Source organism: Balaenoptera physalus, assembly GCF_965194825.1.
Source record: "Balaenoptera physalus genome assembly, chromosome: 11".
NCBI classification, from domain to species: Eukaryota; Metazoa; Chordata; class Mammalia; order Artiodactyla; family Balaenopteridae; genus Balaenoptera; species Balaenoptera physalus.
The window spans coordinates 5,135,055-5,158,367 of record NC_138896.1 but is presented as its reverse complement, the minus strand read 5'-3'; the positions used below and the strand labels follow the sequence as shown (position 1 = coordinate 5,158,367).

The 23,313-nt window shown below is 47.7% G+C and overlaps 1 protein-coding gene across 20 annotated transcripts in view; it reads right to left on the bottom strand.

Annotated features, from left to right (window-relative positions):
- RREB1 (ras responsive element binding protein 1) overlaps positions 1-23,313 on the bottom strand; it is a 175,531-nt gene that overhangs the window by 98,808 nt on the left and 53,410 nt on the right. Inside the window, exon 1 of one of the 20 annotated variants that reach the window (XM_082413262.1) lies at positions 7,702-7,806. The exons of 18 other annotated variants lie outside the window; for them this stretch is intronic. The gene's annotated coding sequence lies outside the window, so the exon portion shown is untranslated. Of the gene's footprint in view, positions 1-3,804; positions 3,965-7,701; positions 7,807-23,313 lie in introns of those variants that run through there. One more of the 20 variants, XM_082413265.1, reaches the window with a different exon arrangement.

The window sequence follows — 23,313 nt, the reverse complement described above, 5'->3', positions numbered from 1 at the left end:
AGCCCTCCTGCCAAAGAAGCCACACGGACGCTCCTCCAGGTGACATGTTCAATTCTGGGCACAGACATGAACTGTGGAAGAATACAGACTAAAACAAAGGCAAACTCATAAAAACAGGCCAAGTGACCTCTGAAGTCCCTTCCAGCTCTAAATCCTATGGTTCTTAGAATAAGCCTATAGTTGGGATGAGGGGGGAAAAAAAACACTCCTTCCTTCCATTTGTCATTTGATGGCTTACGATTAAATTTTTTTAATATTTAAGTTTTCTGAGGCCTCCCTTACACTCAGAACTCCTTTTCTACAGAGACTCCATCTCCCAGGGTATCTATGACTTCTATGGTACCCACCAGATAAAGGGTCTTCTCTAGCCCCTGCTTTAAAAACTCCATGACAGGACTTCCCTGGTGGTACCGTGGTTAAGAATCCACCCGCCAATGCAGGGGACACGGGTTCGATCCCTGGTCCGGGAAGATCCCACATGCCGCAGAGCAACTAAGCCCGTGCGCCCCAACTACTGAGCCTGCGCTCTAGAGCCTGTGTGCGGCAACTACTGAGCCTGCGAGCCATAACTACTGAAGCCCACGTGCCTAGAGCCCGTGCTCCGCAACAAGGGAAGCCACCGCAATGAGAAGCCCGCGCACTGCAGCAAAGAGTAGCCCCCGCTCGGCGCAGCAATGAAGACCCAACGCAGCCAAAAAAAGCAAAAAACAAAAAAATCTCCATGACATTCTGTGTATTATTTCAATGAAAAATATGAAAGAACAATTCACATTAGGAATACAGAAAAACAACCCTTGTACCCTCGTGATGGTATTTGGACACCATTTGAACCTGTTAATGCATCACTTTCTTCTCCTGCAAATCCAGTCAAAATAAATAATATTTTGGTATGTATCTGGACCCACTGGAAGTTTGATTCTAATGCTTCACGTTAGCTCATAAAGCAGCTGCACATCACTGAGGAGAGCTGTGGGGGAAGTATCGAGAAGTTATAAAACTCCTGGGTGTAAATCACTATAAAGTATCTTTCTAACTTGCCCATCTCCTTAAGCAGAGCATGGTGAATCAACATATGATTAATCTAACCTTTTTGGGCGATGACTCAGGATCACTACAGTGAACAACTATTACACAAGGTGCCTTCGGAAACTAGTGTCATAACCCTCCCCCTTCAGTTTTGCTCCTATGCCACACGGGCCTCAGTCAGCCATGCTTTTTTTTTAGCTGAAATTTTTATTCCAGAGACGCACTGAGAGCATGTGGATATACATGCAGTTGTAACAAACAACACAGAAGGCCCCTCTGTTCAGGCTGTTTGTGTTCTCCTGTCTCATCCCCGGACATCCCTTCTTGCTGTTCTCAGAGCATCTCCTTCTGATGGCTTTTCTCCACCCTCAACCACCAACTTTGGCCTCTAATTTCTCGTGGACTGGAAAATGGGAGACGAGGTGGTCAGGGCCGTATCTACAGTGAGAATAAATAGTGCTAAAGTGTGGGCCCAAGGACCATCATGAATCAAGGGTAAGAGTGTTAGCACCGCGACTTCCTCTACCTGCCCGGCTTCCGAAAGCTTTATTTTTTTGCATTCCCCCTCCGCCACCCCAGTGGTTCTCCCTCACTCCCAGGCTAAAGATTCTGGACCTCAGAATGCCAAATAAGTGACCTCCACAGAAGTGATATATTACTTTTGAGTCAACTGAATACTAGCTAAGCAACTGCTGTTTCCATAACTGGTAATTGGTACTCTGGCAGTACCCAGTGTCTTACCCTGAACATTATCTACCAAGCACTGTTAATAGCCTGAAATGAAAACACAGAGCCTAAAAAAAATTTCAATTTTTTTTTGCTGGACTCACTGATATTTTTAAGGAAGTTTTAAGTTTGTACTACTTGGAACAATTCAATTATATAAGTTAAAGGAGTAAAGTTCTAAAAAAGATACGAAAAAGAGCATAATGAATGTGTTTCAGAGACTTCAGTAAATAGGAAAACTGTCACTTTGTTCTTCTACTGCATTAGGAACTTCTCAAACAAAGAGGCTTGATGGAGGCAGACAGAAAGGGGCTTATCAGCTTAAGAAACGGGAAGGATGGTACAATTAACTGTCACACGGTCAGATATAATTCACTCTGACGAGGCCAATGAGAGACAACAAGGCAGTGAAGGTCCCCATCTTGTCTCTTTACATAATACCCAAACACCCCAGCGTGGCAAACCACCTTTTCTTTAAGGGTTATCCATACATGTGGCCTGAGAAGAAAAGCAATAGCCTTTGGAGGGAGGGGGGGAAGGAAGGACAAGAAAATAAGAGAAGGAAAAGGAAGAGGTCGCTTATCTGCACCACAAATGCCTCCGCTGCTCACTCACTCCAAGCTGAGGTGCTGTATCCTAGGTATTCCAGGGGAAAAAGAAGAAAAAACAAAAAACAACTGCATTTCTTTCTCAGTACAGTCTCGTCTCCGCTCCACAGAGCCAGCCCTGCCCAGGGGAAAGCGGCGGCGCTCAGCCCCGCGGACTCCGAGCTGATGCTCTGCCCTGGCAAGGCGAAGGTGAAGTGTTGTAAACGCACGAGGACGGCCCAGGGAGGATGCGGCGGAGGAAACACGAAAGCAACTTCTCCACCGGCCACCGACAGCACGGGCTACGGGGCAGCGCTCACGCTCACAGGGTTAAAAGATGCTCCCAAACAAGCAGTCGAGAACCCCGGGGACCATAAAATGCGGAACGCGTGTGGTGTGAGAGGTACTAAGAAAAACAAGGGTCCTATTCTAAAACAGATGTACAAAGAGAATTCGGTCTCTCCTCACGTGAGGATACAGTTTCTTGAGTTTTCACAGTGCCAGACACACTAGGATCAGAAACATGCTTCAAACAGTGTAAAGATGGAAAGAAAAAAAGCCTCCTGCCTCCTCCCTCCAAAAAAGAAAAAAGCAAGCAGCGACACACCAGAAATAGCCTGAGCCTGCTTCTAAGCACGGGGCTCTGTGCATCAGGACAGGCTCCCCTGCAGTGCGTGTTATAGTGAGCTCCAGCGTGACTATATATGGTATGTTTACGGAGGGATTAGACACAAACACCACGCAGAACTTACGTCAGACCAGAGCTGGCTTTTAAAGAGCTCAGTTTCTCCGAGTTGACGGCCACAAGACATCCCTAAGTCCGAGCAAACTGCAGATGCTTTGCAAAGCAACATCTCATGACTTACGGGCACTGGGAGCGCAGGGGCTGCCCCTCGCTGCCCTCCACATCCCCATCCCGACCTCGCCTCCTCCTCTCCCCACCGTCCACCTCCCCCCCCGCCCCCCCCATGCAGGCCGTCCACCCTGCAGTCCCGCAGAGGCATCAATGCACACTCAAGAATGTCTCTGTTGAATGGGGCCTATGTTACATGACTAAGGGCACAGACATGGATTTCTCCAGAAACAGCTGGCGAGGCTGAGGCCTCTTGCACAGGCTCCTCATTGCCACAAAGTATTTTCATCACATCAAATGTCCTGCCAGAGAGAGGGAAAGCCAGACACTGAAGTGGGGAGGGGGCGGGGGAGCAGGGGATAATGTGAAGATGTTTGAAAGTCCTGGGAGAGGAGCGGGGGAACAGAGGAGGTCAGAGGGAGAGAGCGGGAGGGACAGAGAGAGGGAGAGGGACAGAGGAGAGGGACAGAGAGAGGGGGAGAGAGGAGAGGGACAGAGAGAGGGAGAGAGGGAGAGAGGGAGAGGAAGAGAGAGAGAGGGAGAGGGAGAGAGAGAGAGAGGAGAGGAGGAGAAGGGGGAGGCTTCATCACTGGTTTAACAGTCTTGCCCAACCTGTTCTGCGGTGCGCTCTGTTAACTCCTTTCTGGCAAATGGATGCGCACAGCAGCCCTTTCTTTCTTCTTCTTCCCCCCACAGCCAGGCTGCAGCTGAAGGCAGACTTGCAGAGAAAAGTCCCAAAGAAAAAGGCTAAACCCATTCCCGACTGGACTCAAACCCATAATTTGCATCCTGCAGCAGGAGACCTTCGCTGCCAGCTCCCAGGGCGTCTTCTCCACCAACGTCCCAGCCCTCTCCATCTCCTAACTCTCCTCCTCCCCTCGGAAATATGGACATCGAGGTTGGGTCCTGAACGCAGCTAAGTGGAGGTGAGGGTGAGGGAGGCCCAGTTTTTACCCTCCGGAACAAAGCACTACGGGAGAAGGAAGCAAAAGGTGGTTTTTCCTCTTGCTGTTTTTTGCCTGATATTAGGCACTTACGGGGTTAACAGACAGCCTGCAGACCAGAAATTTACCTGCTTAGCAACAGAAGCATCAACTAAGCCACACTGGTTGTTCTGACACAGGAAAAGCAGTTTCTACCTGGTGAAAATACCTGGTGATGTTTCAGTTGCCATTTTAAGCAACACACATATTAATCACATGAGAAGGGCAGTAAAGAAACCACGGTTAAAGGGAGAAAAAGTCCAGAGAGTTTACCCAGCTTAAAGGGGCAGATCAAAACCAAGCATGAAAACGCTGGACCGAGTAAGGAAAACATGCTCTACAAGTTAACAGCAGACTCCAAGGTAGAAAACTGCTCTCGGAAACCCTGAAACCGGGGCTCACTTGCCCCCTAACTTGTTTGCAGCTGCTTAGTCTTTACGTCGACCTCAAGGACTCTTCAGGTAGTGGGAGACAATCCTCACAAAAAGACAGATTTTCCCCCTCTGAATGGTGAGATGAAAAGGAAAGCATGAATTTCACAAACGATTACACTTTCGTCCTTAAACATACCTGTATGTCTCAAAATGCAAGTGCAACCCGGGGCCTCCCTATCTTCTTGGAAAGACGAGTGAATACAATCTTTGAAACCTAAATATCTACTTTAAAATTCAACTACAGAGAGCTTCTTCATTTTCAGCAAATGGCTGTTTCATTTTTGGAAGCTCCAGGATGCCAGGGTTTGTAGAGTTGGTTGCTGTAGGATGTTTACTGCTGTTTTAACAGAAATGTGTCTCCTTAGCCAGAGCAAGGCCTAAAAGCAATTAGAACTAACAATTTGGTCCAGTTGTTGAATATGTAAAGCACAGTAGAAAAATATGTTAATACATTCTTTCACCTAAAATGCAATTAAATAAAACGTAAAGGAGGAATAATGCCAATGCATGCATACAAAACACATAAATAATTACAAGGCCAAAGAATGAGAGAAACAAAACAGAAGTGAAATTCTGAACACTACTGGTATCATTTGGGGATGGAACCCCGTTTCAAGAAACAACGATAAACAGTCATTTCTAATGATAATATTCAAATATTCTAGAAAACCACATTGTACTTTTAACGGCTTCCCTTAAAATCTAAACTGAAAAAGATACTGGATGACAAAGAGATTTTGTGTAAAGCTGACGAGATGTAATGATCTAGGAAAAAACCCAACTTTCTAACTTCGACCCAGTTTAAAATAAAATTTCAAAGGCACATGATTCTACAATATTGTAAAAAAAAACAAACAGAGAGAGAAAGCACATATGCAAAAACCAAGCCACAAAACTAATCTCCTCCTTTAATAAAGTAAAATACTTGCACTTATTCAGAACCTCTATACTAACAGTTGGAGCAAATTAAGCCTTATTTCTGAAACTTATATTTGAAAAATGTAAGCTGGGTCAAAGAAACTAGTGTGGACAAAATGGTGGTATTCAAAGCAAAAATCTGGCCTATGCAGAAGCAGAGAAGAAGAAGAAAAAAAAAAAGGAAAAGGGAAAAAAAAGGCCGCAGTGATGCACTCTGGTCGCAGGCAGAGTGGGCTGCAAGGCCAGTTGTATCTAACAGTTGTGCACGGGACGACAAATGGTGCATTCATAAGCTGCGACAGCAGAGGCTGTTCAGAGGCTGTAAAGTCTGCGCTCGAAATGATGAGCGGCCGCCTCTCCTGTTGTTTCACAGTCAAGGAGTGCAAAAAAAGATGGATTCAGTTAGAGGCACAGGCTGTCCCCTCAGCTGCGGCAAAATGGTGAGCAAGAGGGTCTAGATAAAGAGGCCCAAGTACCATTTACCCTCTTCTAACAAGAGCTGGGCCCGATGATAACTGAGTAAACACCTCTACAGAAGATAACACGGCAAGAGCGGTGGGGGGTGGCAGAGGCCCGGCAGAAACCAGAACGGACATCTTCTCCCGCCCTTTCTAAAGAAATTATTCAGCATCCCTAAATCCACAGCCTCCGACCAAGGGATTAAACGTCAGTAGCTTTATTACCTGTGTGTGACATTACCTCTCCGCAGCCTTAACAAAAGAAACATCTGGTCCCAGTTATTCGGCATCCCTGATAATTCTGTCAAAGCGCCAATTTCTAAAAAAATTAATTAGTGGCATTTACACCTGCCAGAGCAGACGGCCTATCAGGGGTCTAGCACAGGTACCACACTATCTCGCTTAACAGGAAACTCAGGGTTGCAACAGACAAGCATCGGATAGGAGAATTTCAAGGTTTATGTGCCATTTCCTAACTCTAAGAAAAAAAAAATCCCAGTGGCTCAAATGTATTCATTTGTCTCATCAGACATAAATGTACAAGTAACCGGTTTATAAATACAATTTTGAAAGCTGATTATTAGGGGTGTTCATTAACATCACCCTGGAAGCTTTTTCCAACGGACAAGCCCCAGCCTCAACAGACCTACTGAACCTGAATCCCCCGGTCTTAAGAATCACTGGATGCTGCAGCCCAGCGAAGAGCGATCACCCAAGAAGGCACACCAAAAACGAGACAAGTCACAGGGCGCAGGGCTCACCGGAAGTGCTCTGGGTACTGAGCTGCTCATGGGGACGGACGAGTGCCCCGGGTGGGTGAACCAGCCTCATGATGGCACAGGGGTGCAGGCAGGGACCACCCGCACGCCCCGGTGCTAGCTCGGGGCAGGCCTGCGGGGACACAGGGCACACTCGGCAGGGCCCTGGTGGCAGGCGGCCTTCAGGCCCCAGGAGCAAGGCCCAGCGCTCCCACAGGCCCTGCCGTCCCCCCACCGGGTCGGGGGCGGGGGGGCCTGAAGCGCAGCACGTGGAGCCGGCGCCCGGCGCAATGGGCTCATCGCTACTACGACCACGTGGACCACGGAGGGGCCCGGGGACAGAGGCCCGCGGTCTGCCGCCGCCGCCACTGCTGGGAGGGGGCGGGGGGCGGATTTAAAACCTGAGGCCACGGTGGCTTGTTTGGTTCCGTGGTGCCCCTCGGCCTCCATCCGCAGAACGCGGGTCACATGGGAAAGAGGCAACAGCCGCCCAACACTGCGAAAGAGGACAGAAAGGACCAGGCGCCGCGCTGCCCCGGGCGTCCCGTCACACAGAAGCTGCCCCTGTCCTTCCTCCTGCACTCATGCCTTCCCCCAACCGGGCTGCGTCCCCTCCTCCTCCTCCTCCTCATCCCCGGCCGCCTCCTCCTCGGCCTCCATCCTCGGCCTCCATCCTCCTCCTCGGCCTCCATCCTCCTCCTCGGCCTCCTCCTCCAAAAGGCTCTGCCGACACTTTTTCAGCCACACGCTGTTCTCATTAAAACGGCCATCAGGTAAGCCAAACCTTTTAACGTGGACTCCTTCTGGGCAACAACTACCAGACGCGAGTGGGCACGCTCACGCCCATGCAAAACTTCGGGAAACAAGTGGTCACAGGCTAAATGGCCTCAAGCGAACACCAGGGGGAAAAATAAGAGGGAGCACTTCCCTCGGGGCGCACATGTGTTCAAATCTCTACCTGAGAGGACCCCATTTCTAAAAAACGAACTCAATTACTAGACGGGCTCTTCGAAGGCCTCCGGCCGCCCACGAGGTTGCCGCCCGGCCGCCGCGGCCCGAGGAAAGCGCGTCAAGGTCTTCGTGGAAGCGACGCCGGCGCGGCCCACGGGAAGGCGGCCGAGCCCCGCCCCCCCGTCCCGCCCCCGCCGGCCGGCCGGCCAATCGGCGCCCACCGCCCTGACTGACGGCCCCGCCGCCCGCTCACGGGGCGGCCCCGCGCGGGCGCCGAGGTGGGCGGACGGCGCGGAGGCCCGGGCTGGACTAGCGCCCCGCGACCCCGCCGTCTGGCCGTCGACCGCCCGCTCCCCACTGGCCGCCGCGGCGGGACGGGCACGGGCGAGTCCCGGGACGACGGCCGCCGCGCGCTCTGCTGTGCGAACGCACTTCAGCTTAGACGGTCCCAGTGCACGAAGGCTCCGCGGCCCGAGGAGGGCCGGCTGCCCGGCGGCCCGGCCGCCTTCCGCCGCGTCCTCCCAGGCCCCTCCCCGGCCCGGCCGCCTGGAGCCCAGAACCGAAATCCATCCAGACAGCCTCGATTCGGTCGGTGCCTCCCTCCGGGAAGGAGACACGACCCTCGGGCGCGCTCCGCAGCCCCACCCTCCGTGTCTGCCACGGATGCCTAGGGGGCAGCCTGCAATGAAGGGCAGGAAGAGGGTAGTTCTTACTGTGTCTGTAGTTTTTAAAACGTGCAGATCCTTTTCACTGAAAAGAAGCACAAGTCACATTCCTATTTTCGGAAAGAAGACACAGGCGAAAGTTTTAGAATATTACATGATTTCCGAGACGAGCACGTTTACTCTATATTTGGCGATATTTCATCTAGCAGACTTCACTGTGCTAACTCCGGAAATGAAATTAGTGCTCAGAGGGCAATCCTAAACAATCTCTGAGAAACGAAAATAAAAGGAAATCCCTATAATATCAGATCGTCAGAATTATCACGATATATGTTATAGTACTTCTTTGCTGGGACCTTGAGAACCTTTCATCCTAGAAAGCAGTCCTGAAAAATTTTTTTCTTAAGAAAAGGCAAGAAAAAACAGTGTTTTAAAATCACTTGTCTTGCCATTCGGAGCATCTGAAGAAATCTCTTTTAACCCCAGGACAGAGAAAGGCCAGACCAAGTGGCCTTGTCTTAGGCCCACAAAACCGAAGAGAGGATATTGGAAGTGTGAAACTTGACCCTAAATTCTCAATAATTTAAAAAAATTCAACATCCATGTGACCTTGGACTCTCTCATTTTCATCTGTCTCTTGCAGTACACTCTCTTTGCTAGCCATTCAGCACACTGCAAGCCCTGATAAAAGTAGTTAATGTTTACTGAAACCTGGGCATGAACTGTACTAAACCTGATAGGAGTGAAAAGGCAAAGTTCTGTTAACAGCATCCATGCACAATAAAAAAAAATTTTTTTTTAATTAAAAAAGAGGGGGTGGAGGACCAGGAAAAGAGGAATCTTTTTTTTTCTTTCTAATTTGAACTTAAAAATCTCTCACTGATGAATACATCAATTATACATCCCCCAAAGAGGCTTTTTATCTTTGTTGTTATCTTTCTGGAAAATTTTCAACACAAATATAGTTCGATCATTTAAGATTTTTCTTAATTTTTCTTTATAGACCTTAAGACTGAAACCAATCTTTATATCTCTTGTTCTCTGTCTTTTTTGGAAGGCCCAGGTACATGATCAGTAACCAGTTTTAATGATACTGCTCTCAAACTTCATTCATTTGAATAGCTGCTTACAAGTTACAGCTAAAGAACTGTAGTTCATGCAAAAATAAGTTTACCATTTCAATGGATATCATCTAAAATATTTTTTCTTCCCTTGACTTTTTAACTTTTTCAAATGTAAAAACAGTTAATTTCAGTCTGATCAGATCTTTAAGTCTAACATTTCTTATACCATTACCTTCACTCTAAGTATATTGTTGTGGATCAGAACTTACTGATATTTTTAACTTACTGATAATCTATCTTTTCCTCCCATTTCCACACTATCCCTTTTTCTCCCATTACCTCCGTTAAAATAATATTTCAACTTACACACATATACACACACAGACTGTATCCTGAACAGGATGCTCTCAGGTGTTTAAAGCCAACTTTCTCTCTCCCCATCCCCCCTTGCTTAAAGGGCAGCAATAGAACCAGTCACCTTGGAAACAAACATCACCCAGTGTTTGCAGAACAAACAATGGTACCTTTTCAGCCAGTACCAGGCAGGCAGGCCAAGGGGCAGCCTAGCAATTCTGGGCCATACAGGAGTGTTAACATATTGCATTCATTCAGTGCACGAAAAAGTAGTTCAGTACTGAAAATGAAGCGTTTGAACCTCTCAAACGTGTGAACCTTTGGCTAGAAACCACAGTCAAAGCCAGGGAGGTTGAAAAGTCCAATAAGGCTACCCACAGTCAGAAGAAAATCTTTTCATTATTTTTGGAATTGTTTTTACATACCTCATGAATAAGGTAAATTACACTCTTGTCACTGAGAATTACCTTCTCTGGCAACTAGGAAGAAGTTGCTTAAAATCTTAAAAAAAAAAAAAAAAAAAAAGTTTTATCTAATTACTCTTACAAAACCATCATGTCATTTTTAAAAATATGCCACTAAATACTGGTTCCTAAAACATGTATATTGCTTGGCACCTAAACCCTCATGAATTTCTAGTACTGATAAAGAAATCTGACTTTAAGCTAGAAAATTAATTATCAATTTTTTAAACAGTGCCAAACATACATGAATCTATAAGGGCCCTAGATAATAACACACCACTTTTTGACCTTGGATAACAACAATTACTAAACTGGCATTTATTAAAGACTTACAAGGGCTAATCACTTGGGGTAGCTCAAGTGTGAGAGGAGATTCTGTTGTTACCGTTTTTAAAAAGCTCAACTGGATGGTTAATTTAAAAGAACACACACAAGTGTTCTTCAGATCCTTCAGAATGAAAATTTTAAATGTTAAATGTAATTAACAATTTCCTCCTTATTCTGGGTGTGTGCCGAAGTTTTCCTTCCCACCAATTAAAAGAGAAGGCTGGGCCCAACTGAATTATTTGGACAGGAGTTTGATGTCAGTTAAATACCACAGTAACTGGCATTTTCTGTCACCTCCAGACTGAGGGACAAATGCCTAATTAACATGGACCAACATGCAGCTTAAACTGGAAAAGTGCCTGTCCTTTTTCTTTCTTTTCTTTTTTCTCAGATTTAGGTCTTTAACATCGTTGAGTTAAAGTGCACAATGCCATCTGACTGAGGTGTAAAAGTCTAATTAACTAATAATGCTTTTTCTGCAGCGACAGTAAATCAGTTAGCATTATTAATCTTCCTGACTGGGCCTGAGGGAGGGAGGGAGCCTTTTGAAAGGGAGCTGAACGGTTAGACTGGATGCCCTTGAAAATGAAAAGGAACCCTGCGAGGGATGACTGATAATCCTAAAAATCGACTGAGAAATACTTTAAAATACCACCGCTGGGCGTAGCACCAGGCCATCCTCTGAAAACTGGAGCTGTGGCTCCAGGGCAGGGAGAGGAAGAGGAGGAGTTTTCTCCCATCCTTTCCTTCCAGGACCACAGAGAGCAGAACTGGCTGGAGCCTCGCGCTCCCTTCTCTGATACTGCACCTTTCCAAATCATTGTTTTTTTTTTAGTAGACCAAACAAAAAGTACTACCTAGAGTAGCTCGGGTAAACCAGTCCTACACTTTGGCCAGTTCAGGCTAGTTTCAATTGATCAGGAAAACAACTAACTTAGCATTTGGCTGCTTAGCTTTAGCTGCCTTCGTTTTACTGCCTATTCAATACTCTAAAAATGTGCATGCGTGTCATACTCATGTTAGCAAACCATAAATGTACCGCATGAATGCCAGCCTCTGAAGAGGAAAAGCCAACAGCCAGACAACAACTTCCGAACCACAGCCTGGTCTGAACCGAAACAATGGCAGTGACTGCCGTCCACCTTTCCACCCTCTGCTCTGGATTCCCCCTCCCTGCACCCCATTCCAGAAGGCGGCTCCTTCCCCCGGGGCCCAGGGGACTGGGGAGGCAGTCTCTCAGCACCCCCCTGTTCCGGCCGCCTCCCAGGCCTTCTCTGGAAAGCCAGGGACAGGACGAGTCAGCCCTGAGCTTTGGGGAAGGACTCCCAGTGCCAAGCCACTCCTGTCCCCAGATCCAGAGGCGCAGGGAGACCCAGGGCGATGACCCCGGCCACACGCAGCTTCCTCCACGTTCTCAAAGAACATCTCAAAGAGGCAGAGTTAGGAAGAAAAAGAAGGAGGCCCAGGTGCCAGGGTGGCTTTACCTTCTCCCCTCCTCAGTATTTCTATTAAGTTTCTCTTTCACTGTCCCCTCTCCTAATCCTAAAGAGTAGGTGAAGTGATGCACACCTTTTAATGAAATTCTGTGGGAAACACAACAGATCCGATTAACAATGTGCTTTTTACAAGCCACCTGATAATAAAGCACTCTTGAAAGCATCAAGGTTCAGAACTCAATCCATTTTGAACTAAGATATTTATGCTTTAATAGATTTAAATATCTTTAGAGAGTGTTAGTCATTACTTTGTGCACCATTATGCCTAAAAATCATCTTTTCTCCTGTTCAAAAAGGAAGGTAAGTTCAGAGAAAACTTTACTTACGTATTCCTAAGTTTAGTATGTACTCATAACCCCCTCCTCAAATAACATCTCTTACAAAAAGCTTGGTTATTTACTGTTATCTCCATGTTGCCTGGTCACTGGGGCCAGCCACTGAAGGGGGAAAACCCCAGCTGATTAAAATATTCTCCAAGATAAACTAAACTAAAATCCTTAAGAAAGAATTTATAACTCACTTCGATTTTTTTCAAAAAGATAATTACTAAGTTCTATAAAACAAAGGCAAGATTTCAGAAAGATAATTACTAACTTCTGTAAAACAAAGGCAAGAGAAGGCGCTGATGGACTCCCCTTTCAAATCAAACCTCTCTTAGAATCAGAATTGTGAAACTGCTTTGGAATTCTTGAAATGATGTTTGGAGGGTTTTTGCCCCTGGAAACCTCTGTGAGGTCAGCATCCATCAAAAGTGACCATCGCCCTCCGCGGATACCTGAGAGACTCATCGTGGTTGAGCGCTGGTCCCACTGTACGGATGGCCACAGCCCTGGAACTGAGGTCAGCTGACTGTAATCACACTCTCACCAGGTCCGCTTCATGGAAGTAATTCTTCCACATCAGGCCCAGCTGATATGGGCTTACTGTGCACCCTGTTTTGCTAAGAAACTGTTGAAGATTTTCTAAAGCAACGTGGAAAGGCTATAGAAGCTTGAAATAAAGGTAACATTCAACATCTTTTGAAAATACGCAGACACCACATAAAACTTAAGCAGAATACCTGCTCCCAGCCCTGACTCGTTAAAAAAGGTGAACACTGGGATGATTGTCCTTCATCAGATAATACTGAGACATCAGAAATGAGGCAGCTTCTTCTGCCACCCATATCTTGGGGGACTAAGCAGTGCAAGAACTTTTTTCTCACAGCCCAAGACTAGTGTTATATGAGGCATCACTGTTGAATAACAATTACTAAGAAAAAAAACCAGGACTATAGGAGAATGAAGATAAGGTTTTTGAGTAAGGTCACACTCCACTGGCAGGTCTTTTGGCTGCTGCCTTGCCATAAAGAAGCTTTTAGGATGCTTAGAATTTCTCTAGTTTTATGGTACTTTTCCTTTATATAAAAAGACAATAGCTTCTAGCCTCACAAAGATTTTTCTGTTTGCTTTCACTGATTAAAAAGAAAGAAAATGCTGCCTGGGGGTATCATTATGTCACCTCCCAAGAATACGATAAAAGAGATACTTCCCATTTTACAGATGGAAAAACCCGAGGCACAAGGTGTAACATCTTTCCATCAACCAAAATCAGGGTTGGGCTTGGGTTTGGGACCTTAGTCTCCTAGCTGACAAATCCAGCCCTCTCTGTAGCAGGTCATATGAAATTCTTGAAAAGGACCAAGGGAGATTAGTTCATCAGGTGTGTTGAAATGTTCCTGACTCAATTCGCTTCTCCAACAACATTCCTTCCTCTGAAATGATGAGGAAAGTGAGGTGGGGTGGGCCCCTCTGGAAACGTCAGCAGTGAGCAGTTGGGAACAAACTGCACCTTCCTAACTTGTCATTTAATAGCCCTCGGACCCTCCGCCTACACAGCTGTCCCTGGAGTCAGAGGATCCCACTTGCCCTTCAGAAGGGGCCTGATTGTGGTCTTCCTCACGTTAGACCTTAGAGTGATTCACAGGCAGGCTCTATCTTCCTGAGGGCAGGGGCCTCCTAGGGGATATTTCAGAGGCTCCGCTTATTCATAGGCCCATCAAGCATCGACAAGTCTCGTAAATCATACACATGTACGTACTATTATTGGGCAAGTGTATGAAGATGCTGTTGTAATTAATACAGAAAAATTCCACTGAAAGTGTTATTTTTAAGAACTTTTTGTTAGCGCTTCCCAACAGAGTCTAAAAATAAACCTAAAATTATGTTTGCCCCAGAAACATATGTATATGTATAACCGATTCACTTTGTTATAAAGCAGAAATTAACACACCATTGTAAAGCAATTATACTCCAATAAAGATGTTAAAAAAAAAAAAAGAGGTCCTTATATTAGAAAAGACTGGGAATAACTGCACTAAAAAGTCCAAATTACATGACACTGATTGAAGCAAAATATCCAATTAAAAATAAAACTACAGGTATGTAACATATCCCATCAGCCGTTAACATTCACCCCCGTGTCCTATACAAGATGGAAAACACCTCCTTCTCAAGAGAACTTGACCTTTTAGAAGGACTCTTTGAACTGCTCAGCTTGCTTTTCACCAGTGATTCTTGTTTGTTTGGAGCAATAGGATGGCAGATCACAGGCTAATCAAAAAATAAATACGTTTTGTCAGTTCAGCATTTTCCTCTTTAGAATAGATCAACTTCCGATTACCTATTCATAATTTACAGTAAAAATTTTAAACTTAGATTGGCTTCATTTAACATAGGACCAGTAAGTGCCCAGGGAACGCAAAATAATTAAAACATTAACCTCTGACTCCCCCTCCTCAAATTATGCCACATCAAAATAAAGTGATTTTCATGGCAAAGAACATTTGAATATAACAGAAAATACTTATCCCATTAAATTTTTAATAGATACGGTATAATTTAAAGGCATGTACAAAAATGGGCTTTTTATTGTCTACAAATGTAACAAATCTCATCTTTTGTAACAAGCCTATGTATCCAGAGGAAGCAGATATACAACAAGGTGATTTATGACTCATGAAAGTAAGTAATTTTACTTTCTTAAGTGCTTTACTAGCTTTCTCTTCCTTTAGACTTTTTCTATGGTGAATATGAGTTAAATGCGCAAAAAAAAAAAAAAATCTAATGGGAAAAACCTTTCTTAATACTTAGGGATGTTGACATAATCCGCTTACTAACATCCTTGGCAAAAGAATAATGGTGGCTCCACCATACAAACGTTCAGAAATCCCCCACCCCACCCAATACAAAACTCCAGGCATCTGGGCTTGGCAGGGTTGCTGACACTGAAGAGAACTGACCACGTAAGACGGAGGTTCCCGCAGCCCTGCCCCTGCATCTCTCCAGGCCTGACGTTCCTCACCTGTAAACTAAGGGGTGGAAGAAGACAGTCTGGACGAGGACTCCGAGGCCCCTTCCAGTACAATGTTCTCACTGGAAACCAAGAAGATGCACATACAGCTTCATCAAAATCTTGCCAGTCGTGACACCACTTGCCCAGGGTAGCTTTAGACTGATTTCACCAACTTTACCAACTTCAAACGCTTCATAGACAGCACAGGCAAGAGAGCAATGTTGGATGAATAAAAAAACACTTTTAAAAAGTTTCGGTGGCCAGCACATTTTCGGCGGGGCTAATCGGTATGGCAACCCTGCCCCAAAGGAAGGCAAACATAGACAAGAGGCTTGAAACCACCAAGGCAATGCCACTCATCGAATGCTGGCGCGGTGCCAGACACTGGTAAGTATTTATAGTGTTTTATATCATGTCCTCCAATCCCATGACATAGATCTGATTACTCCTGAAATTTTACGTGTGTGAAAAAGGTCTGCTGAGGGCTTCCCTGGTGGCGCAGTGGATAAGAATCCGCCTGCCAATGCAGGGGACACGGGTTCGAGCTCTGGTCCGGGAAGATTCCACATGCCGAGGAGCAACTAAGCTCATGCGCCACAACTTCTGAACCTGAGCTCTAGAGCCCGTGTGCCACAACTACTGAGCCCGCGAGCCACAACTACTGAAGCCCGCGCATCCTAGATCCCGTGCTCTGCAACAAGAGAAGCCACCGCAATGAGAAGCCCGCGCGCCGCAACAAAGAGTAGCCCCCGCTCGCCGCAACTAGAGAAAGCCCGCACGCAGCAACGAAGACCCAACGCGGCTAAAAATAAAATAAAATTAAAATTAAAAAAAAAAAAGGTCTGCTGCAAAAACCAGAGATCTGAGGTGTGAGGTATTGTGCCTGTGTGCCAAGTCACCCAACTGCTCTGTTGGAGTTGCCTTCACTAGGATGGGGCAAAATGACCCTCTCACTCCAGTCATTCCTTTATTCAATACTGACTGAGCACCCAGGCTGGGCCAGGCACTGGGCTAGGTGCCTGGGATCCTGCGTGAACAGAGGGGAAAAGGAGCAAAGAGCCCTCATGGAGCTTACACTCCAGGACGAGGAAAACATCATAATGCCTAGATCAGAGTGGGTGCTTGATAAACATTAGCTCCCCCCTCCCATCTTTAGAAATGGGAAAAGCATTAGAAAACAAATCCAACAGAAGCCATCAGCTCTAAGCCAGCCAGCCCCAAGCCAGAAAGTTTTACTTAATCAACAAATATACCAGCTTGGGCTCAAAGTCCTTATACTGGAGTGGCCTCGGGCAAGTTATTTAAACTCTCTAAACCTCAGCTTCCCCGTCTGTAAGATGGAGATAACAACGACCTCAGAAGGTCGATGCAAAGGTGAAATGAGACAAAGTACAAAAAGTGGAGGGCACAGTGCCTCCTGTACCTTAAGGGTACCAGGTATGATTAGGAGTATCTTCCAAACCTGCAAAATGTGGACAACGGCACTAGCTTGGTGGGCTTGTTGTGGGGACTATGAAAATAATGCACGGAAAGCATTTACAAAGACCGCATGTGATGGTGCGTATGTGCTTCTTTAAAATGCCAGTGACACCAATGAATGGGGAGGTGGCCACAATGGCATCGCCAGGCTAGAGCTCAAGAGAAAAGAGCTGGGGGGGGGGAGGGGGGTGGTTAGGAGCCTCAGAAGGGCGTTTTGCTTCTAGCACAGGTGCTGAGTATGCCCCAGACCTCCCCTTGCCCCACATTAGGGCAGGCGAGGGCACCTTTTGGGCTGTGGCAGTTACCACAACGGAAAGCCAAAGACTTGGAAAAGTGGATGCGAGGGAAGGGTCGGCAGTGTGGGCTCAGGCCCCACCCTCGGCTGTAACACCTGGACCAGGGCACGTACTCACTCACATCTCAGGACACACACGCGCCAGGAAAGCCTTTCCACCCTGGTTTCAGTAAGCCAGGGTTAACGTATAAACCAATATGCCGACATCATAAACGTGATCCAGGATTCCAGTGGACACATCCCCAAAAGAGATAAGCCAGAACGTAGAGGTCTGAACCCAAAGAAGTGTATGGCTGTAAAGAAAGAAAGCCCCCCTCCTGTGTGTGTACATCACTCAGTGGGCTCTGGGCGATTCAGCGATCTGAGTGCTGCTTGGTTCACCCTGTACCAGCTGATGGGGGTGCGCCCTCTGCCTCGGGCCAGAAATCAGCAGTGAAGGAGCCCTAGAAGCCCCACGAGGTACAACCGTGGCCTCGCTGCCCCTCCTGAGGACATTTCCAAAGCCTCATCAGGCCACCTGTCACTCCTCTGCTCAAAACCTTAGGACCCCCTCTCACGGATGGAGGACAGCTCCAATTGTGCCCCACCCCCACCCCACCCCACCCCAGGGAGCCCTGCAATGCCAGCACCTTCCAGTATGCGGTCCTCAACCCCAAACTACACCTCCAAACCCAGCCTGCCCCTTCCCGCTGGGACCGCAGCCTTCCCATGGGTGCACGGCTCGGGGGCCACACTGCACTGCATCCTTTCACGATGTCAACTCCCAAAGGCGAGAACCACCATGCTCCCCCACGCCTACACCTAGTATCCTAAACGCAGAGGCACTCAAGTAATGTGTTATGTCCAAATCCGCGCCAACTATTACAGAATCAAGGCGAATGAAATCAAGCTTCAGAGCTGCTGGGCTGGGAACTCTCCAGGTACCACGGTGTCATGAGGTCCCATGTAACCAAAGAACGTCCTTCAGACTGTGGATATGGCCTAAAGCTTCCTGGTAGTCTGACACTGGCTGCGTGATCTCAGAAAAAGTGAATTTCTCTAAGCCTCAGTTTCCTGTCTTTAAAAAGAGGAGGATGATATTTATGCCCCATCCATGGGGTGACACGTGCAAGCGCTCCGCACAAGGCCCTGGGCCCGAGGGGGGCTTTCCTTCCCCAGTGAGTCCACCCTGGCTGGTCACAGACAGAAGGAACCCGCTCAGCGCTTTGAGACACCCCCCCTCCCCCCCGACTGACCCCTCAAAACCCCACCCCAGCTCATAGCACCCCACCTCCTCCCGCACGATTCCAGCTCCAGTGAGAGAACTCGGTGAGAAACGAAACGAAACGAGAGGTTGCCAACAGTTCATAACATCGTAACCTATAAATATCAGTTTTAGGTGATGAAATTATTAACTTTAAGGTATGCGTTCCGTCCAACCTGCCTACTCTGCAGGGGCCTTCCCACATTTTTCACAGCCCTCTCAGCCAGGTCCCTCGGTCCCTGAGTACAGGCCTTGAAATGTATAAAGTCACACATATTAAAAATGGATCTGTCCTCCCCAGAGGAAAAGGCAGTATGTGCCTCCACCGTAATTAATAAACCACGAGCGTCTCTGGGGCCCGCTATCTGCCTTCACACCCCGCATCTCTGTGGGCACAGCGCGCCTTTCCTGGCAGACCTCACCCGTAGGAGGAGGTGGAATCCCAGCAGAGGACTGGGAACACGGGAGGGCAGACAGAGCATTACCTGGGCGAGGGCAGATGCTACCCGGGTGAGCAGAACAGGCACAAATCCACTCCACTCAAGGCAGCTTCGTCTTTGTGAGCAGATTCTTCTCCCACCCGCGGCTTCCAGAAACCGTCATCCACAGGCTTGTCAAGACTGCACGCTAGCTCACCCTCCCAGCCCGCATTCGCTCCCGGCTGACAAACTGAATAAGTAGCTCCCCCCGACTCCCAGCATCGATCCTCAATATTTTTGAGGGTACAGAAATGAGTCTGGGGGCTTCCCTGGTGGCGCAGTGGTTGAGAATCTGCCTGCCGATGCAGGGGACACGGGTTCGAGCCCTGGTCTGGGAGGATCCCACATGCCGCGGAGCAACTGGGCCCGTGAGCCACAATTGCTGAGCCTGCGCGTCTGGAGCTTGTGCTCCGCAACAAGAGAGGCCGCGATGGTGAGAGGCCCGCGCACCGCGATGAAGAGTGGTCCCCACTTGCCGCAACTGGAGAAAGCCCTCACACAGAAACGAAGACTCAACACAGTCATAAATAAATAAATAAATAAAAAAGAACGTGAATTTCTTTAAAAAAAAAAAAAAAAAAAGAAATGAGTCTGTCTCTAATTCCCTAGCTGATGAGCTTAAGTAAGTACCAAGGAGTAAAACACAACCAAGGAAGTTTAAACATTGTTGAACTGAATTCTATCTGCTGAAAATAAAGGTCCCACCTCTCAGTGATCATTAAACACCACTTCAGACGGCAGCCCACATGTCCTGGGCTGAAAAAATCTCTTGGAAAACACGGGAAGAAATATTCGGTTCCATATGGCATCAACGTCCAAGTTCATTCTGCTGGACAAGTCTCCTCTGTGGCCTGATTTTTCTAAAGGTTTAGCAGCGTTCTCTCTGGGGCAGAGCTGCTCACATCACGGCCCGGCTTCAAAGCACTTCCTGGCCCACAACTGCCTCCACAACTGGCCATCTACACTGCCAGAGACACATCTCAACACCCCTTCCACCCTAACTCGGCACAGCATCCCAACCGTACTCTCTGGTCTCACCCCACGGCTTACCCATCCTGCTCTCCACCTAGAAGTTCATTTTCACTTTCCTACACGCTTCTCCACGTGGCCAGCCCTTCAGTCTGAGAACAACATCACTACCTCTTTCCCCGACGGCTTCCCACTGCCAGGTCCTCAGTGTGTCCTGGTGTCTCTGCCAGTTGTGACGCACTGGTGAGTTTCAGGGCTGGACCACGTCTTACGCATCCTCGCCTCCCTGGAGCCTAGTGCCTGGGGGAGGTATCAAGAAGCATTCCATTGCAGGAAAGCTGATGGGATTCCAGCCACGAGAAAGAAAGAGCCCGGGATGCTGGTCTCCCACCCAGACTTCTTTCACTACTCTTCTGTTGGACCCATCAAACTGCCACAAGCAAAATAACAACGGTACTAATAACGGTGGTAGGAGCTGGTAGCACACAAGGCTGAAATTTTCTATTTGTAACTAAATTTCAAAACAATCCTCCTCCACAGACCCACCGGAAACAGGAAACAGACCATCAGGCGCTCGTCGCAATTCAAGACCTGCTGGTTCCACAACTTGCTCGGGGGCTCCCACAAAAGGGTAGGAAGAGTGCACAACTGGACACCCTCACCCCAGAAACGTTCCACGGGAGACAGGGACTGTCCTCCAGTCCGTGTAGCTCCTACTGCTTAAAAAGCAAAGCAAACAAACAAAACACCTCCTAGAGGCTCTGTCCCCTGAATATGGACAAATTCAAACATTAGGTTAGTAATTAGATCAATTCAATTGTTGCCCCTACATCCCTGGGAACACAGACCACTGGGCCTCTTAGATGGCTGATCCTGACCCCCAGTACTAACTCTGAGGCAACATCTTGATTTTATATATTAAATAAAATGATAATAGCCTATTATAACAGCAAACAAGTGACCTGTTTTCGAGGCAATGGCCCTCCAGAAACCCAAGGCAACCGTCACCCCCAGATGCTCAGAGCTTACAGCGTGCTGGCTTTTCCAAAGTGTCCAACACACCATCCTTACTTTGAAACGGAGCTCAAGCACTTTTAGTGAGGTTAACAGTGGGTGTCCGCAAGAAAGAAGTTAAGGGGCAGGCGTGCGCCCCACTACCCACCACACAGAAGACGAGCAGAAGCCCCGAGTGCCGGCCCAACCTCTCTGCTCCCTGGAGCCTCTCATGGGAACTTAGGGAAAACTGTGTCCCCCAGCAGGATGTTCAGGGCCTCCCCCGACGCTCTGCAGGGTCTCCCGGGCCCCGGGTGCTCTGGGCAGACACTTGCGCTGGCTGATTTGTCAGCCAACTGCACCTCCCCTCCCCCTTGATCTTACACAGAAATGACGGTCTAACTCACTTTATCAAACACCAGATAGAAGGAGCTGTTTCACGGGTTAAGTTTTAATCTACTTCCAGAAGCCAGCAGCCCCGTCGCACGCGTGTCCCTGTCTTTCCCCTTGCTGTGTACCGCAGGGCTCTGCACACAGCAGGTTTTCAGGGGATGTTTATTTGGTGACTATGTCATGTCACTGTGAAAGGAGGTTGAGCAGTGGCCACCAGCACAGGCTCTGGGGTCGGGCGGCACTGCTTGATGCCTACTAGCAGACTTCCTCACTGGGTCTCAGTTTCCTCCTCTGAGTAACGGGGATAATCACTGAACCTACATCACAGGGGCAGAGAGCTGTTGTGAGGAATGAATGAGATGGCCCACGTCCAGAATTCAGGACAAGGACATAACTGGTACGTGCTCGATAACCTTAGTTCACATTACTGCTTCCTCCACCACTCTCGTGCAGACAGCTCTTCCAGATGAAAAGCCTAACAACCATAAGAGGGTGAAACGGGCCAAAAACTTGAGATTTTTTGACTTAGAGTCATATATGGATGAAGTCTAACACGGGCAGAAAAGAAACTGAAAAGCCAACATCTGGTTTATCTGATATAAAGCGAATACAGGTGGGCTTTGACTAGTGATGCTTTTCATCAAGGGCAGTCTGTAATTCAAAGGTCTGCTGACCGTATTTAATTGCACTCTCAGTAGAGTGGTTTATCATATGAATAACCAGGTCATAGTTTCTGCTGTTTGCGGCTGGATTTCTGTGTCTTCCCTTTTCTGCAGATACAGGTGGCAGCAGGAGCAACCTGACTTCCCAGAGACAAGCCGACCAAAGAAGCCCTCCCCGAATTCCATCTGCCATAGAGATAAAACAGTGAAATAAAGCTGCCAGGCCATTTTGGCTGCGTTCTCTAAGTGTAATCATTTGACCATCCCCGAGCCCTTCAAGAACCAACACCAGGGATTCAATACACAACCGTTTAAAGAAAAAAATTATCCGACAGATAGCGTGAGTTGTCACCACTATCTAGCAGTTAGGAGTGGGTTATCTGAAAGTGAGCTTATATAATATACACCTTTGTCACCAGAAACTGGCTACTGAACATACTACCCACACCAATTCCGGACACTCACCACAAGGCCATCCCTAGTAGGCTATTTTTGCAACAAACGTATTAGATCTCCAAGTCCACGCTTCTGCTTGGGTCACGGTGAGGTGAGGGACTGCGTTGTGTGCATTGGACCTTAAGGTTTAAATTTTCCAAAAAGATGCGTAAACCCAGTTTCTCGAGCTCCCTTCCCACCACCCCCTCACCAAGCTGTTTCAGCTAGAAAGAAGCGGAGGGGCAAAGCCCCTGCTGAGCTTTTTTCCCCCCATTAGCTCACCTTATCAAATGTAGGGCTGGAATAAAGCGTGCCATCTGTTACAAACGGGATGTGAGGCTGCGGTGATGCGGAACACCCGTGCTTTTTCAACAAAAGATGTTAAATCGTACCCTCCCCAAGGTGGGCAGCGCTCTCTGGGGGCCAGTGGTCGGGTTACCTGGGTCAGGATCGATCCCATATAAAAGAGAAGCCTCTGGGAAGCAGGCTGGGGCTCACCTGAAGTTTTGATGAGTCATTTGTATGACGTCAGAGAAAAGCTTTACCTAAATCCGGAAGCACTGCTAATGCTTTCTTGCAAGATGATTTAAGGAAGGTGTCCCAGCTCACAAGGATGAGCGAGGCAGGACCTCTCCAACCCCCTCCATGAAGCAGGAATTCCAGTACAGGAGGAAGTAAGGAGGGTGGCACTCCCCAATGGACTCTCTGGGGATCAGATTGCACAAGGCAGCCGGCCTGCGCTCCAGCTCCAAGTTTTTACCAACTCAGCGGAAAACACGCCACTTTCTAGCTCATTCCACAAAGATTTTGTTTGCCTTGAGAAAAAAAAAAGTTAATTAACGCAGTAAAAACCCAAGGACTGCCTTGGGGCGATGGGGAGCAGGTCGGCCATCACCAGAGATGTTCAAACACAGGCTGGACCGTGGCTCGGTGGAGACCATCCCCGTGGAAGGATGAAATCTCTTCCT